Below are 17227 nucleotides of genomic sequence, written 5' to 3'. Positions count from 1 at the left end.
AAGGGTAAAATAATGTGTCATAGGATACAAGAGGTAGATTATCAGCAAAGATGGTTGCCAACAATTTCTCCCATGCTTGAATGTTTTAAAACTCTTTCTTAGATATTTAAATTTTGTAGGCTAGATTATGGTATATTCTTAAGATAAATAAATATAAGATTTTTAAAACAAGAACATATCATGGAGACAGTAAGAAAACCAACGGTGAGACACAATGTTTACAAAAGACATATTTGATAAAGGACTGTTATCCGAAATATACAAATAACTCTTAAAATTAGAAAACAAGCAAATGAACAACCTGGTTAAAAGATGGAACGTAGACCTTAGTAGGCACCTTACCAAAAAAGATACACAAATGGCAAATAAGCATATGAGAAGATCCTTCACATCATATGTTATCAGGGAAGTGAAAATTAAAACAATAGTGAGATACTACTACACACTTGGTAGAATGCCCAAAATCTGGAATATTTACAACACAAAATGATGCTGAGGATGTGGAGCAGCAAGAACTCATTCATTGCTGCTGGGAATGCAAAATGGTACAGCCACTGTGGAAGACAGTCTGGCAGTTTCTTACAAAACTAAGCATACTATTACCATACAATCTAGTGGGTACACTCCCTGGTATTTAACCAAAGGAGCTGAAAACTTATGTCCACACAAAAACCTCCACAAGGATGTTTATAGCTGCTTTATTTGTAATCGCTGAAACTCAAAAGCAACCAAGATGTCCTTCAGTACGTGAATGGATAAACAGACTGTGGTACACCCAGACAATGAAATATTCTTCAGGAATAAACAGAAGTGGGCTATCAAGCCATGAGCAGACATGGAGGCAACTTAAATGCATATTACTAAGTGAAATGAGCCAATCCAAAAGGCTACATACTGCATGATTCCAATTATATGACATTCTGGAAAAGACAAGACTATGGAGACTGTAAAAAGTAAGAGGTTGCCAGGGGTTGGCGAGGGGAGATGACTAGGAAGAGCACAGAGGACTTTTAGGGCAGTGAAAATACTGTGTATGATTTCATAATGGTAGATAAATGTCATTATACATTTGTCCAAACCCATAGACAGTACAACATCAAGAGTGAACCCTAAGGTAAACCATGGACTTTGTGTGGTTATGATGTGTCAGTCTGGGTTCGTCCTTGATAAAAAATGTACCACTCCGGTTGAAGATGTCAATAACGATGGTGGCTCTGCATGAGTAGGGTCAGGGGGTATAAGGGAAATCTCTGTACTTCCCCCTGAATTTTGTTGTAAATCTAAAACTGCTCTAAAAATGTTGTCTTAAAATAAAAAACTAAATAATAATAACGATAAAAACTTGGGAACAAAAGACCAGTAATTGCCGAGAGCTTGGGTGGATGGAGGGATGACTAGATGGAGCACAGATGATTAGGCAGTGAAAGGATTCTGTATACTGGACTGGTGGATACTTGTCATGAGGCATTTTTCCAAACCCATAGAATGTACAATACCAAGAGTAAACCCTAATGTACTCTTGGACTTTGGATGGTGTCAACGTAGCTTCATCAGCTGTAACAAATGTACCCCTCTGATGGGGGGGTGTTGACAATGGGGAAGGCTATACACATGTAGGAGCAAGGAGTATATGGGGAATTTCTGCATCTGCCTCTCAATTTTGCTGTGAACCTAAAACTACTCTAAACAAATAAATTCTATTAAAAAGAAAAAAAGCGTAAATATTATAGCATGAATTAAGGAGATGTTACCTCTATTTAATAACAAATGACAGTGACATATTTCTTTCTGTCTTATGATACAGTAGGCTATTTTTGCTTTCAGTTTCCTTTTCTAACAATACTTCTCTAAACTGCCTGAAGCATTAGGACACTCTTCTTTTATTAGTGGTAAACCTGAATTCAGTCAAACATAAAGTTCATTTTGACTTGTAGCTCTGCTCTTATCAAGCTCACGGTACACTGATTCCTAGTGTCAGTCCAATGTGATGATTTCAAGCTAAATAGTCTCTCAACTATTTAAGAATGGAATGGAATTAGTTTAAGAACTTAAACAAGTTTAAATTTGAGAATTAATTTAAGAATGGACTACTCAGGATTTTACTTACCAGCTACAGCAGGTTAGGCTTCAGGAGCTATGTTCCATCTCTCTGAAAATGCCTATCTACATATACCTACAGACTTGTTTTGGTAGACCAGCTGTTTGTTAATCATATTCTTTGTGTCTATTCATTATAGGCTATTCATGTTTAAGATGCCCATTATTTTCACACACTACAAAGATTATTGGATGTTTTCATAAGCTAAACTTCTATTGCTCAGTTAAATTTGTTTTGAAGCAGAGAGGTAATTTGAATCCTGGAAAATGAAGCTGGATTCCAAGTAAGTTACGGTTTTAATAAAGAAGTTGGGAAAGTCCTGTTTGACTTGGCTGCCCTTTTCTAGTGACGTTTGTGTGTGTGTGTTCTGAAAAAAAACCAAACAGCCTTATTTCCCCCCAAAAATGAGTCATTTTTTGGTGACCTACGCTAATATCAAACACTCTAGTGCAGTCAATTCATCCTTCTCTAAGTTCCTTATGGCCACTTCAAAGATCATCCATTTTTTTTTTGGAGAAATAGCATGTAAATGTATGTTTTACTCAAATCCTTCTTCTCCATTCCCATTTTCAGTGTGTTTCCAAATTAGAGAAGGACTTTCTGGGGCCTGCCGGTGGTGCAGCAGTTAAGTGCACACGTTCCGCTTCAGCGGCCCGGGGTTTGCCAGTTCGGATCCCAGGTGCGAACATGGCACTGCTTGGCAAGCCATGCTGTGGTAGTTGTCCCACATATAAGGTAGAGGAAGATGGGCCCAGATGTTAGCTCAGGGCCAGGCTTCCTCAGCAAAAAGAGGAGGATTGGCAGCAGTTAGTTGAGGGCTAATCTTCCTAAAAAAAAAAAAAAGAAGGACATTCTTCTTGTCCCACACTTTGAAAATATGATTTCATACCAGACCAACACTGTAACATCGTCTCTATGGTCAGCCACAATGATAGCAATCTTGTAAGCACATGTCTAGAAATTTATCTCCCTGCATTTTTATAATGTAAAAAGTCTCAATAAGTGATTCTGCAAGCTTTGAGGAAACTAAAAATGTCTATGACATCCTCAATATCACAGGTATACAAATCACACTCCTTTTTGGCAGTTTAGGCTATAAAGTTTGAAGACGTTTAGTAGCTATGACCTTTTGATTTTCTTTACTAAGAACTCTATAGTTCAACGAAATTTAGATTTACACTGTCTATTGAATATGCAGATTTGTTGGCAAAATCTAATTTCTATTTGGACACAATATCTACAGTCTTTTATGTTTCCTGCCATTTTATTAAAATGTTCATATGAATAGATGATATGAAAGTAAATTTTTTAAACCAAAATATCTAAGAACTGGGGCAAGTATTGCTGCTGTGATTTGACACCTCACCTGATATACTGTAGAAAGTAGAATCATTAATAAGGCCTAACAAAGTCAGCTACACGTTTGAAAGGGCCAACACATGTCTTATCCGAATTCTCCCTTTCTTCGCCCCCAGTTTCAACCTCTGAATCAAAAAATGTTCCTTTACAGGGGCTGGCCCGGTGGCCAAGTGGTTAAGTTCGCGTGCTCCGCTGCAGGCGGCCCAGTGTTTCCTTGGTTCAAATCCTGGTCAGGGACATGGCACTGCTCATCAAACCACGCTGAGGCAGCGTCCCACATTCCACAACTAGAAGGACCCACAACGAAGAATATACAACTATGTACCAGGGGGCTTTGGGGAGAAAAAGGAAAAAATAGAATAAAATCTTTAAAAAAAAAAAAAAATGTTCCTTTACTCAGATTCAGAACAATTAAGGAAACAATAGAGTACTGTGTGTCTATTTGTGTGGTACATCCACATTAATTCAGCTGACGTTATTTGTGACTGAGCATGGCTATCTATTTGGGAGACTAAAAGCTTTGCTTGATTTAGCAGCACATGCCGGTGTCATTCTAGGCCGTGAGATTCAGTATCCATGTGTACTTCCATATCTGCTTCTCCACCGTGCCCGATCTCAAATTCATTTCTGCATACTGTGCAATATGCTCTGTCTTGGTTATACCTCCCTGACCCAGTTGCATGTGACCTTCCATAAAAGTAACAGATTTATTTAGCCTTCATTTGTAGTGATGTCTGCATTATGCTGGCATTGCTATTTCAATGGTTCTCATTTTCATTATCTGAACTCCTATGAAACATGGTCACAATATTAAAAATATTAAACTACATTTTCTCGATAGCATAACATTTAATTACTGGCGACGTCAAACGACTGTTAATGCTCATGATAACAATTTGCTTAAGTTGTACACTTAGTCACATCGCTCAGAGTGATGCACCAATGGGTGATTAATTATTGTGAACCGCAAATTATGACTGCCAACAACAGCTGCTATGGCACAAAACAGCAACAGCGACCATAAAGGTGGTTAATCTATGCTCTATCTATGTGATACTAAAATGAGTGTGTCTTTCAGCTCCTGTTTTTTGGGCTACTGTGTATATTTTGTAACTTTCCCTCAACTCTCTGCACCCATCCCTCCAAACTGTAACTTTTTGAATCACAGTGAGGGATACTTTGTGATACTGGACTTCCAGTGCCAAACCCAAAACAGTCCTGGACAAACTAAGTGTTGTTCACCCTGCCTTTAGCCAAGTGTACACTGCTAAGGGCATTCTGTGGTTAAGGTGTGTTTCTTGGGGTAAACATTGTTAGTGTGTTTTCCCAGAGATCTTATTGACCTGAAGATTAGACCTGGTTACCTGTCTTCTTTTTACTTCCTTGGTGGTATCCTCCCAATAAAAGTAGTGAATGGGTTACTGTCCAGTTACTGTAACTTCTTTCTCCCAATATGTAAATAGATAAAGCATATCTATATAAGTATGTACACAGACGTACATTGTACATATATGAATGTCATATATAATTTTACCTCCCATTAAAGAAAAATTAAATTCATACAAAAGAGGAGGGAAGAGTATAATGAACTAACGATGATCTACTCATAGCCATTCTCTAAAAGTTAAGGACTCATTTTACAAATATAACCACAACATCATTTTCACAATAAAGAGAAAAAACACAATAATACTTTACTAGCATGAAATACCCTTTCAGGGTTCAGATTTTCTCATGTATACTTTTTTCACTACTTGTGTAAAGTGACATTAAAACAAGGCACAGAGGTTACATTTGTTAATATTTTAAGTACTGGTTTAAAAATTCTGAAACTGCTTTACATGTAGACTCGGGTTGAACAAAGACGTATGAATGGTGGAGGGTGAGAGCCAGGTTTCAGCTTTCTTACTCTTGAAGAGGGAAGTTAAAGATAAGCAAGAAAGGAAGGCTAGAAAGAAAAACCACAGTACTTAGTTGCTATCAAAGATACCAGTATGAACTCATATTTAGCTTAATTCATATTCAGATGGATAAATACAGAAACAATGATAAATAGGCCTGTACAAGTGGGTTAGTATATATGTATCTGAGTATATATATATATAAGCATATACCTAAGTGTGCATATATGTATGTGTGTGTGTGTGTGTATATATATATACTAAATACAAAAATAAAACAGGAAATGGATCATAGACATAAATGTAAGAGCTAAAATTATAAAATTTCTGTGAGAAAATAGGAGAAAATAGTCATGATCTTGGAATAAGCAAAGTTTGTCCTTTTTTGTTTATTTCTTGGTTTTGATAGGATGCAAAGTACAAACAATAAAAGAAAAAATGATAAATAGGATAAATTCGATAAAATGAAAAGTTAAACATTTAGATCTTCAAAATGTATAGTTGAAAATGAAAATATATGGTACTGAACAGAAGAAAGTATTCCAGGACTGGCACGTAAAGGACTGGTATATCAAAGAAACTGTTCTAACTTATTAGTAAGCAAACAATCCAATCAAAACATGGGAAGAAAAAATGAACATGCGCTTAACCAAATAAGTTATCAGAATGCCAAATAAGCACATGAAATGATGCTCAACTTTATCCTCAGTTATTTATGCAAATAATACTCTATAGACTCCAAAATAGCTAAGTTAATAAGATCGACAATATTTCTAAGGTTATGGAGCAAGTGGGGCTCTTCTGCATTGCTGTTGGAAATAAAAATTTTAAAATGATACAACTACTTTGGGAAACAGTTGACATTTTCTTATAATATTAAATACTTGCAACATGACTCAGCAATTCCCATTCTTGAGTGTTACTCAAGAGAAATGAACACTTCTGCTTCCACAGAGACTTGTACATGAGTGCTTACAGAAGCTTTTTTTTATCACAACCCCAAACTAGAAATTAGCTCAAGTGTCCGTCAGGAAGTGAATAGATAAACAAAGTTTGGTATATTCATATAATGGAACACTACTGTTAATTTTTTTCAAAAAAACTATTGATAAGTGTAGCAATGTGGATGAATCTCAAAAACATTGCATTGAGCAAAAATGTTACACTGAGCAAGTGAAGTCAGAAACAAGAATATATGATTATGTTTATAGGAAACCATAGAAATGACAAATCTACTCTATATTGATAGAAGTAAATCGGTGGTTTTCTAGGATGGGGGAGGAGGGATTGAGTGGAAAGGGTCACCAGGGATCTTTTATAAGTGATGGAAATGTTTTGTATTCTGACTTTGTGGTAGTTTCACAAGTATATTTTTTTTGCCAAAACTGATAAAAATACAGACTTAAATATATGCATTTTATTACATGTGAGTTGCATCTCATTAAAGTTAATTAGTAATAACAGTAATAAAACTTCCTATCTTTCTCTTATTCTCCAAAATGGCATACCTTGCCTTCTTTCTTTGTCTTCTTTCAAGACATACCCACCCCCTTCAAAACTGGGCAATTGCTCTTCCTTTCCTTGTTCAAAGGAACAATAGCTTAGCTACTTCATGTAGTTTTTTCCTAAAATCCCAAACCATCAGTGAAGGCTTATCAAAACAGTTCTGAATATTTAATCATCTGTCACTATTTGCTATAAAAATAAAGTGGGTAAATATATCAAAGCATTTGTTATATACTTATTGAGGTCTACCTTGAATAATACTTTTGTATTTCTCTTAATATCTTTTTAAAATTATACTGAATATCTGTACTTGCATGCTTTCAAAATTTGGGGTTCTATTAGCACTTGATTCATTTTGCAAACAGCATAAGTGATATTTCTAGTGAGTTTTAACCCGTCTTTACATAACATTTACTATTCATGAAAAATAGTAACTACTTTCAGGTAAAATGCTTAATAATTTGTCATATTCTCAAGAAGTGTTCAGGCATTGTTCTAATTCAAAAGACCCAAAACTGGCTTGCTTTTCCTTTTAGGCCATTCTTTATTGGCCTACCATAAGTGTAAATAATGCAAAGATTCAGGCCCTGTACCTACCTTGATTTATAATTTGTGCAAAGTGCCTACACTTCTTCATCTGTTTTTAGAGAGAAAAGCGTAAGATTCACACTACAACATATGGTAAATTGTTTTCCTTTTTAGATACCACAATTATATTTCATTCTTTTTTTCTTCAAGTTTTTAATTATTGATGACGTGCTAGGTAAATTTTAACCTATACATTGGTGTTTCCATATTCATTATTTTCTTCTTATATAGAACCTTTAAAAAATAATTGAGTTCACAAATATTAAATTAAAATATGAACTATGGTTCCACAGCTGGAAGGCAAAACTTTGACAAATGCAGAGATAAAAATCACCTTATTATGCAGAAATTTCTAGAGTAGTAGTTCTCAATCCTTTTATGCTTGAAGCTCACTTTTAAATTCTAAAAATTGGACACCATATTTGAAGGTATTAAGTAACTCAAAATGTTTCCAGACAAGTGAGCAATAACTGCAATGCGATTGCTGCTAGAATCTAACTTGGTCTCACCGTGTCCATAAACAGCCTAGTTATTGCAGTCTTCAGAGTGTATTGTTTGTCTGTGGCATCACTTTGAAGGCAAGTCACACAACCTCTCTGGGACGTAGTTATCCTCATTTATAACGTAAATATGTGTATCTAAACGATCTCTTTAAATCCCTTTTGTGAATAAATTGTTCTCAAAAAACTAATTTGATGTCTCTTTTCCTTCAGTGTACATCTGGCATTTCCTTTGTAGAAAATCATACATACATGATTTTCATAAAAAAGAAAAACGTCTGGAAAGGAAGGAAGGCACATTTCTGTGTTTTCAAGTTGTAGCAGAAGGCAGATACACACTGTTATGCGATGATTTTTTTCTCCACAAATTATATTTTGAAGTCCTAACCCCTAGGACAGTGAATATGACCTTATTTGGAAATACAGTTTTTGCAGATGTAATCAAGTTAAGATGAGGTCATTAGGGTGGGCCCTAATTTGGTATGAGCGGTGACTTTTTAAGAAGGGGAAATCTGAACCCAGAGACAAACACGCAGAGGGAAGACTGAGGCAGAGATTGGAGTGATACATCTATGAGCCAAGGATTCCCGAGAAGAACCAGAAACTAGGAAAGGCAAGAAAGCATTGCTCCCATAGGGCCATCAGAGGCAGCCTTGCCCACACCTTGATTTTGGTGTTTTAGCCTCCAGAACTGGGAAGGAATAGTTTTCTGTTGTTTTAATCTATCCGGTTTGTGGGACTTTGTTACAACAGCCCTGACCTAGCAAATGGATAGACTCACCAATTGTTATTCTTCTCAATTTGGACTTCAAAAAGATTCAGAGAGGAAAGTAATAGAGGTATAGCCATTTCCCATGTTGATAAGTAGATGGCATATTCTTCATGGTCTCTCCGTGAAAAGGAAGCTTATCTGGTAGGGCATTACATTAGTTTCCTGTGGCTGCTGTAACAAATGACCACAAATGCGGTTGCTTAAAACAACAGAAATTTTTTTCTTAGAGTTCTGGAGGCCGGAAGTCCAAAATCAAGATGGCCGCAGAGTCATACTCCCTCTGGCAGCTCTTCCAGGTTCTGATGACTGTCAGCATTCCTTGACGTAGGGGCACATTGCTCCAATCTCTGCCTCCTCCTCTTGAAGTTGTCAAATCTCCTCTGACTTTTGTTTACTCATTCTTGTATTTAGGGCCCACCTGGATAATCCAGCATGAACACTTCCTGTCAAAATCCTTAACTTATGTATGTGTTTTTCCATATGAGTTAAGATCTCCTCTTTTAACATATAAGGTATTATTCACAAGCTCTGGAGATTAGAACCTTGACATTATCTTTTTTTTTTTTTTTTTGAGGAAGACTAGCCCTGAGCTAACTACTGCCAATCCTCCTCTTTTTTGCTGAGGAAGCCTAGCCCTGAGCTAACATCCGTGACCATCTTCGTCTACTTTATACGTGGGATGCCTGCCACAGCGTGGCTTGCCAAGCAGTGCCACGTCCACATCTGGGATCCGAACCGGTGAACTCTGGGCAAGCGAGAAGCAGAAGTGCAAACTTAACCACTGTGCAACTGGGCTTGCCCCGACATTAATTTTTTTGGTACCACCATTCAGCTCACTACAGGAATGTAACCCTTTGTATATCCTTGCTTCTAATTCCTTAATGATGCTATTAAACATCCACCATCTTGTTCTATTACAGTCTTATCTACAGTTCAATATCCATGTGACTGAAAAGCAAAAATTTATTCAAAATGCATTAATAATTTAATTTTTATTGGACGCTTTATTTTGCACATTTTCTAAAATGATCAGGAAGTATGTTTAAAATCATAGTTTTATCATTTACATTTTTTATTCACCCAAAATCAAAAGTTCACCTCAAGGGTCGCTAACGGTGTTATTCTATGGATTTTTACAAATACATGATGATATATATCCACCATTATAGTATCATATGCAATAGTTTTATTGCTCTAAAAGTCTTCTATGTTCTGCCTGTTTGTCCCACCCTCCCCTCTAATAACAGGCAATGGATCTTTTTACTGTCTCTATAGTTCTGACTTTTCCAGAATGTCACATAATTGGAATCATATAGTAAATAGCTTTTTCAGATTGGTTTCTTTCACTTAGTAATATGTGTTTAAGTTTCTTCCACATCTTTTCACAACTTGATAGCGCATTTCTTTTAGCACTGAATAATATTCCATTGTCCAGATGTGCCACCATTTATTTATCCATTTACCTACTGAAAGATATCTTGGTTGCTTCCAAATTTTGACAATTATGAATAAAGCTGTTATAAATATCTGTATGCAGGTTTTTGTGTCGACATAAGTTTTCAACTCCTTTGGGTAAGTACCAAGGAGAATGAATGATCAATCATATGGTAAGAGTATGTTTAGTTTTATAAGAAACTGCAAAACTATCTTCCCCAGAGGTTGTACCATTTTGCATTCCCACCAGCAATGAATGTGAGTTCCTGTCATGCCACATTCTTGTCAGCAGTTGGTGTTGTCAGTGTTCTGAATTTTGGCCATTCTAATAGATGTTTAGTGGTATGTCATTGCTGTTTTCATTTTCATTTCCCTAATGCCATATGATATTTTCATATGCTTATTTGCCTTTTGTGTGTCTCCTTTGGTGAGGTGTCTGCTGAGGTCTTTGATTCTTTTTTTAATCAGGTTGTTTTCTTATTATTGAGTTTTAAGCATCCTTCGTATATTTTGTTTAACAGTCCTTATCAGATGAGTCTTTTGCAAATATTTTTTCCCATTCTGTGGCTTATGTATTCATTCTCTTGACAATATCTCTCAAGAGCAGAAATTTTTTACTTTACTGAAGTCCAGCTTATTTCTTTCTTTCATGAATTGTGTCTTGGATGTTGTATCTAAAAAGTCATTACTAAACCCAAGATAGTCTCGATTTTCTCCTATTTATCTTCTAGGATTTGATAATTTTGTATTTTACATTTAGGTCTATGATCTATTTTGAGTTAATTTTTATGAAGGCTCTAAGGTCTGGGTCTGGAATCAGTTTTTTTGTTTTTTTGTTTTTTTTTGCATATGGATATCCATTTTTTCCTGCACTGTTTGTTGAAAAGATTATCTTAGCTCCACTGTATTTCCTTTGCTCCTTTGCCAAAGATCAGTTGACTGAATTTATGTGAATCTATTTCTGGGCTCCCTATTCTGTTCCAGTGATCTATTTGTCTATTCTTTCACCAATACCTAGCTGTCTTAATTACTGCAGCTTTATAGTAAGTCTTGAAATTGGGAATTGTCAATCCTCCAACTTTGTTCTTCTCCTTCAATATTTGTTGACTATTCTGAGTCTTTCACCTCTCACCTCCATATAAACTTTAGAATCAGTGTGTTGATATTCATGAAGTAATTTGCTGGGATTTTGACTGGGATTGTATTGAATCTGTACTTCAATTTGGGAATAACTAGCATCTTGACAATATTCAGTCTTCCTATCCATGAGCATGGATTGTCTCTCTATTTATTTAGTTCTTCTTTGATTTCTTTCAACAGATTTGTAGTTTTCTGTATAGCTTTCTTGCACATATTTTGTCAGATTTATACCTAAATATTTCAATTTGGGGGGGTGCAAATATAAATGGTATTGTGTTCTCTTCTGGTATATAAGAAAGTGATTTTTTGTATGTATAAACTTTGCATACTGCAAACTTGCTTTAATTGCTTATTAGTTTTAGGAGGGGTTTTTGGCAATTCTTTTGGAATTCCATCTAGACAACCATGGCATCTGTGAACAAAGACAGTTTTTTTCTTTCTCCCAAGTCAGAGTAACTTTTATTTCCTTTTCTTGTCTTATTACATTAGCTAGGACATCCAGTTAGATCTTGAAAAGAAGTGGTGAGAGGGGACAGCCTTGCCTTGTATCTGATCTTAGTGGGAAAGCTTCAAGTTTCTCACCATTATCTGTTATGTTAACTGTAGATTTTTTGTAGATATTCTCTATTCTTAGTTTATTGAGAGTGTTTATCATGACAGGGCAATGGATTTTGTCAAATGCTTTTCTGTATCTATTGATAAGATCATAAGGTTTTTCCTTTTTAGCCTGTTGATGTGATTGATTACATTAATTGATTTTCAAATGTTGAACCAGGCTTGTACAGCTGGGATAAATTCTACTTAGTCATGATGTATAATTCTTTTACACGTTGTATTCCATTTGCTAATATTTTGTTGATTTTTGGATCCATGTCCATGAGAGATATTGATCTGTAGTTTTCTTTTCTTGTAATATCTTTGTCTGGTTTTGGTATTAGAATAATACTGGCCGCATAGCATGAGTTAGGAAGTATTTGCTCTGCTTCTATTTTCTGAAAGAGACCATAGAGAATTGGTATAATTTCCTCCTTAACTGTTTGGTAGAATTCACCAGTGAACCCATCTGCTACTTTCTGTTTTGGAAGGTTATTAGTTAATAATTAAATTTCTTTAATAGATTTAAACCTATTCAGAGTGTCTACTTTTTCTTCTGTAAGTTTTGGCAGTTTGTGTGTTTCAAGGAATTGGTCCATTTCACCCACATTATAGAATTTGTAAGCGTAGAATTGTTCATAGTATTCCTTGAATATCCTTTTAATGTTTATGGGATCTGTAGTGATGTCCCCTTTTACACTTCTGATATAAGTACTTTGTGTCCCCCATTTTTTCCTTAGTTAGTCTGGCTAGAGGCTTATTGATGTTATTTTTTCAAAAAACTGGGATTGGTTTTGGTGGTTTTCTTCACTGATTTGATAAAACTATAATAATTTCAATAATAATGATTATGTTGCTATAATACAAACAATAATATTTCTTGCTTAGAATTTAAGAACATTATGTAATTAACTATCATTTACAGTGGATAATTTAAAATATGATTATACATACATGATTACTTCTAAGCATGATGGTAATAGTTTTAATATTTTAATCATGTAAAGTAATGTTCTAGTGATACTTTTAACAAGAGAATATCCTAATTTTCGTAATAAAACTATTTTATTTATATGTAGTGTCCATTTCCACTTGGTAGGAATAAGTCAAAATCTATAAAGCCTATTTTGGAGGTGTTTCGCTTGCTGTATTCATTTTAGTATTTTATAAAAGACACAAAAACTTTCTCTTTATTTTTTAAATTCTAATTCCTCTTTTTGTTATTTATTGTTGTTTTGATCTCCTCCTCACTTTGGAGGCTGTCATCCTCAATGACAGCATGATTTCCTTACTTCTCCATGCACTGTGAGTTAAGGGCTAAGTTGGAAATCCTTAATATTCAAGCTAGAAGTCAGACATCCATTTCAGATAATAGAGGTAGATAAGTGTCCATACAAATCTTTTCCAATAATCTATGTAAAACATTTCTTAAAAACAGTAAAAAGTTAAGATAATAAGAAAATGAGAATGCTTAAAACTAAAATCACTGGTGCCCTGATAAACTTAAACTTCAGAACTTATAGCTGATGGATGAGTGGGATAGAAGTCAAAGCCCAGCTGAGCCAAAATGGGAATTATAATAGGAGAAACTCTCATAAATCTGTGACCCCCAAATTCTTCTTCCTTGTATTGTATGTTCATTGTTTTGGGGATGCTCTGGCAAGGTGTGCGACCTTTGTTGACAAAATGTTTCTATGCAGCTGAGACAATTCCTGAAGGTACAGCTAGCTGAAGCCTGGAACAACCAGACCTTTACAGTGTCTACTGTATGTCCATCTTGTTAGCTCTGACCTTGTCTGGTAGTTTCCCCATCACTCATTCTGCCCAGGCCACACTGGCCTTCTATCAGGCATACTCCCCATATTAGGGTCTTTGAATTGGTGGTTCCTTCTGCCTGAGACACTCTTTTAGCAAACTTCATTAACTTCAAGGTTTTGCTCAAACATCCCATCTCAATGAGCCTACCCATATCATCTTGTCTAACACCCAGTATGCACATCTAGCACTCACAATTCCCCTGCTTTGCTTTTTCTTTTTGCCATACCCTTACCACTTTCTAGGATACAATACACTTTGTTTATTTATTATGTTTATTGCTTAATTTCTCTCTCACCTTACTAAAATGGAAACTTAACAAGAACAGGCATTTTTATCTGTTTCATTTCCTGATGTATTAACACAGCCAATATATCATTTATACATTTTTGCTTTTCATTTATATGTTACAGTAAATATATTATTTTTCATGATGAATTATTAGAAAATATATGTATAATGCATCATAAGTATATGTATGCATACATAATATGCATAAATAAAACAATATTAATACAGCTGGTTTTAAGTCTAATTATATCTCTTCTGGAACAAAATTTCACAATTAACTGTCTTCAATAGTAAGGTAAATGTGCACCTACATAGTCTGAACCTAGATGGGAGAGTCAGAGAGTTGACATCTCAGATTTGGAAGGAGTAATTGTGTTTATTTGGTGCAGCCATTTGTGATTTCAGTTATTCTGGTTTAGGAAAAAATATGAATTCAGTTGTCCCTACCTGAAATATTTATTTTTTTCCTCCTTCCTGTGCATTTTCATTAATCAAAATCCTCTAGGTCTTTTTCAAATTCCCCTCCTTATTGAACTCCAACCAAATGTGATATCTTTTTCAAATGAATGCGTTCAGTGTTTACGGGTAATTTTATCTACCTTTTGCACATGTGAAGATGCTCACAAAGCAACTGCAGGTTATTCAAAGTTGGTGTTTTATTTTTTTAAAAAAAATCTCCATCAGTGCTACATAATTTGAAGGATATGAAGCTTTGATTCACTTTTTACTTGGTTCATTAAAATTAAGAGTTCAAGTTGTACTATTCAAATAAATAATATTACCATTATATACATATAACATACACAACATATATATGCATGCTATAAATATATAGATCTATATATGATTTTATATATTTATTTACATGTAATTAAGAATTCCCTCTTGAAACTTTGAAATTCTTGATAGTAGCCTATAAAACATGATTTTCAGCAAAAACAAAATTCCCTCCAGTCCTCATTTCATCCTTTCTTCTTTTCCTTTTGTGAAATTTTTTTGTTAATGTTTGGCATTCTGAATATTTGGATGAAGTTTCAATTATAAAACAAATGCTTTCTATCTAGAAAGTCCTCCCAAGTAATATTTGATTTCAATACTAACAGAAATTAAATGTTATTTTTATGTTAAAAATAAGTAATAAAAATGTAACCATTATTAAGTATTTAAATATAATGCCTTATAAGAGTTTCCTTTGATGGTTGCTCATTTTACTTCTACCGTATAGACTAAAGGAAACCAATTCATTTGGAAAGAATAAAGAAACAAACATAACTCTTATTTAGATATGCTAATGTGAAAAAAAGAGCAAAAACCTAAAATAGACTAAGTATAGTACAGAGGAAACTAGCTTGAAGTCCTTCAGAATTTGGTTTAGATCATCATTGATATTTTAATTAAATTTTGAAATATTGTTTAAATTTTTTGTGTTTGGGAAGTGGAAATGATAATACCTACCTCAGTGTAACTGAGAGGATTTATTAAATAATATATTTAGAGTTCATGGAATGGAATGATTATTAACAGATAATACATGCTATATTTATTCTTATCAGTGATGATATTGATGACAGCAGTAGTTGTAGTGTAACAGGAAACCACCAAAATAAATTGTACATGGCTTTAAGTTACTTTTATACTGACATTGGAATATCAGTAAACTGGATGTTTTTGATATTCACAAAGTTTAAAATTTAACCATATTTCCACAGAGTGATCACATAATTTGAAGAGCAGCTGGCCAACTGATCATTTCCCGTCTCCATTCTAATTGCTTTGACTTTTCTGCAGGAGAGAACATCCTTCTCAGAATGACGAACAGCAGAAAAGTCTTCTATTATAGCTAGATCAGGGGATATGAAGTCAGAAAAGAAGTCTAAGCAGTTTAGCTTTATAAAAAGGGATTGTAAAAGCAAAAACTGCATCAAGGTTACACAGGCAAAGAGACTTTATTCAAGGCTATTGCAATAAGTAAGCAAGGCCAGAACCCAGTCTCAGCTCAGCTCTGCTGAAACATACAGGAGAATTTTTAAGGGACAGGGTCCAGGGGAGAATGTAGGCCATCTGAGTTTGCTAATTGTCTTTAACCAAAGGAAAAGTAAACTGCCTTGTAAATTTGTGACAGAAGATGGTTTTATAACCTAGAGCAAGGTGCCTACTGATGTCAGGCTCCTACCCTCCTATAGAAACTGGGAGATTTAAAACAGATGGCTCCCAGGTGCTTGAGAGAGACGGTCTTGGGGGATAAAACTGTAAAGAAGCTTTGAAAAGATTTACGTACATCCAAAAGGGCAGAGAACGAATTGGAAATGTTTTTTTTTAAAAAATTAATTCTCAAGGGGCTGGCCCTGTGGCTGAGTGGTTAAGTTCGCATGTTCCGCTGCAGGCGGCCCAGTGTTTCGTTGGTTCGAATCCTGGGGGCGGCCATGGCACTGCTCATCAAACCATGCTGAGGCAGCGTCCCACATACCACAACTAGAAGGACCCACAACGAAGAATATACAACTATGTACCAGAGGGGCTTTGGGGAGAAAAAGGAAAAAATAAAATCTTTAAAAAAAATTAATTCTCTAAGAAAAGAGAGATCAGGGACTGGAGTTAAAAAGAAGCCCTTCTAAAAGAAGCCCAAGCTGAAGAGAACACTACATCATATTGGTCAGCGTCTTTAGTTTTCCTTATAATAAATAAACTGCTTAAATATAGATAATAATAATGTTTTTCAAAGAAGGCACTATTTACTAATAGATATTATTTACAAATATTTACTACATGAATATTTTTTATAATGCTTCCAACCTATTTGAAATCATTTGATAATGAAAAATCAGTTTATATCAAAAATTTTAAAATGAAATGAATATTCATGTTAGATATTATTTCTGTTTTTTCCAGTTTTCTTGAGATATATTTGACATATATCATTGTATAAATTTAAGGTGCACAATATATTGATTTGATATATGTGTGTATTGTAAACTGATTACCACAATAAGTTTAGTTAACATCCATCATCTCACATAGTTACAAAATTGTTTTTCCTTGTGATGAGAACTTTGAAGATGTACTCTCTTAGGAACTTGGCAATATACAATACAGTATTGTTAACTATAGTAATCATGTTGCACATTACATCCTCAGAACATATTGAGCTTATCACTGGAAGTTTGTGCCTTTTGACTACCTTAACCAAATAACCTCACCTGCCAACCCCTGCCTCTGACAACTGCCAATG

Source organism: Equus caballus, chromosome 14 (genome assembly GCF_041296265.1).
Source record: "Equus caballus isolate H_3958 breed thoroughbred chromosome 14, TB-T2T, whole genome shotgun sequence".
Taxonomy (NCBI): domain Eukaryota; kingdom Metazoa; phylum Chordata; class Mammalia; order Perissodactyla; family Equidae; genus Equus; species Equus caballus.
Note: the sequence above shows the minus strand (reverse complement) of the source record.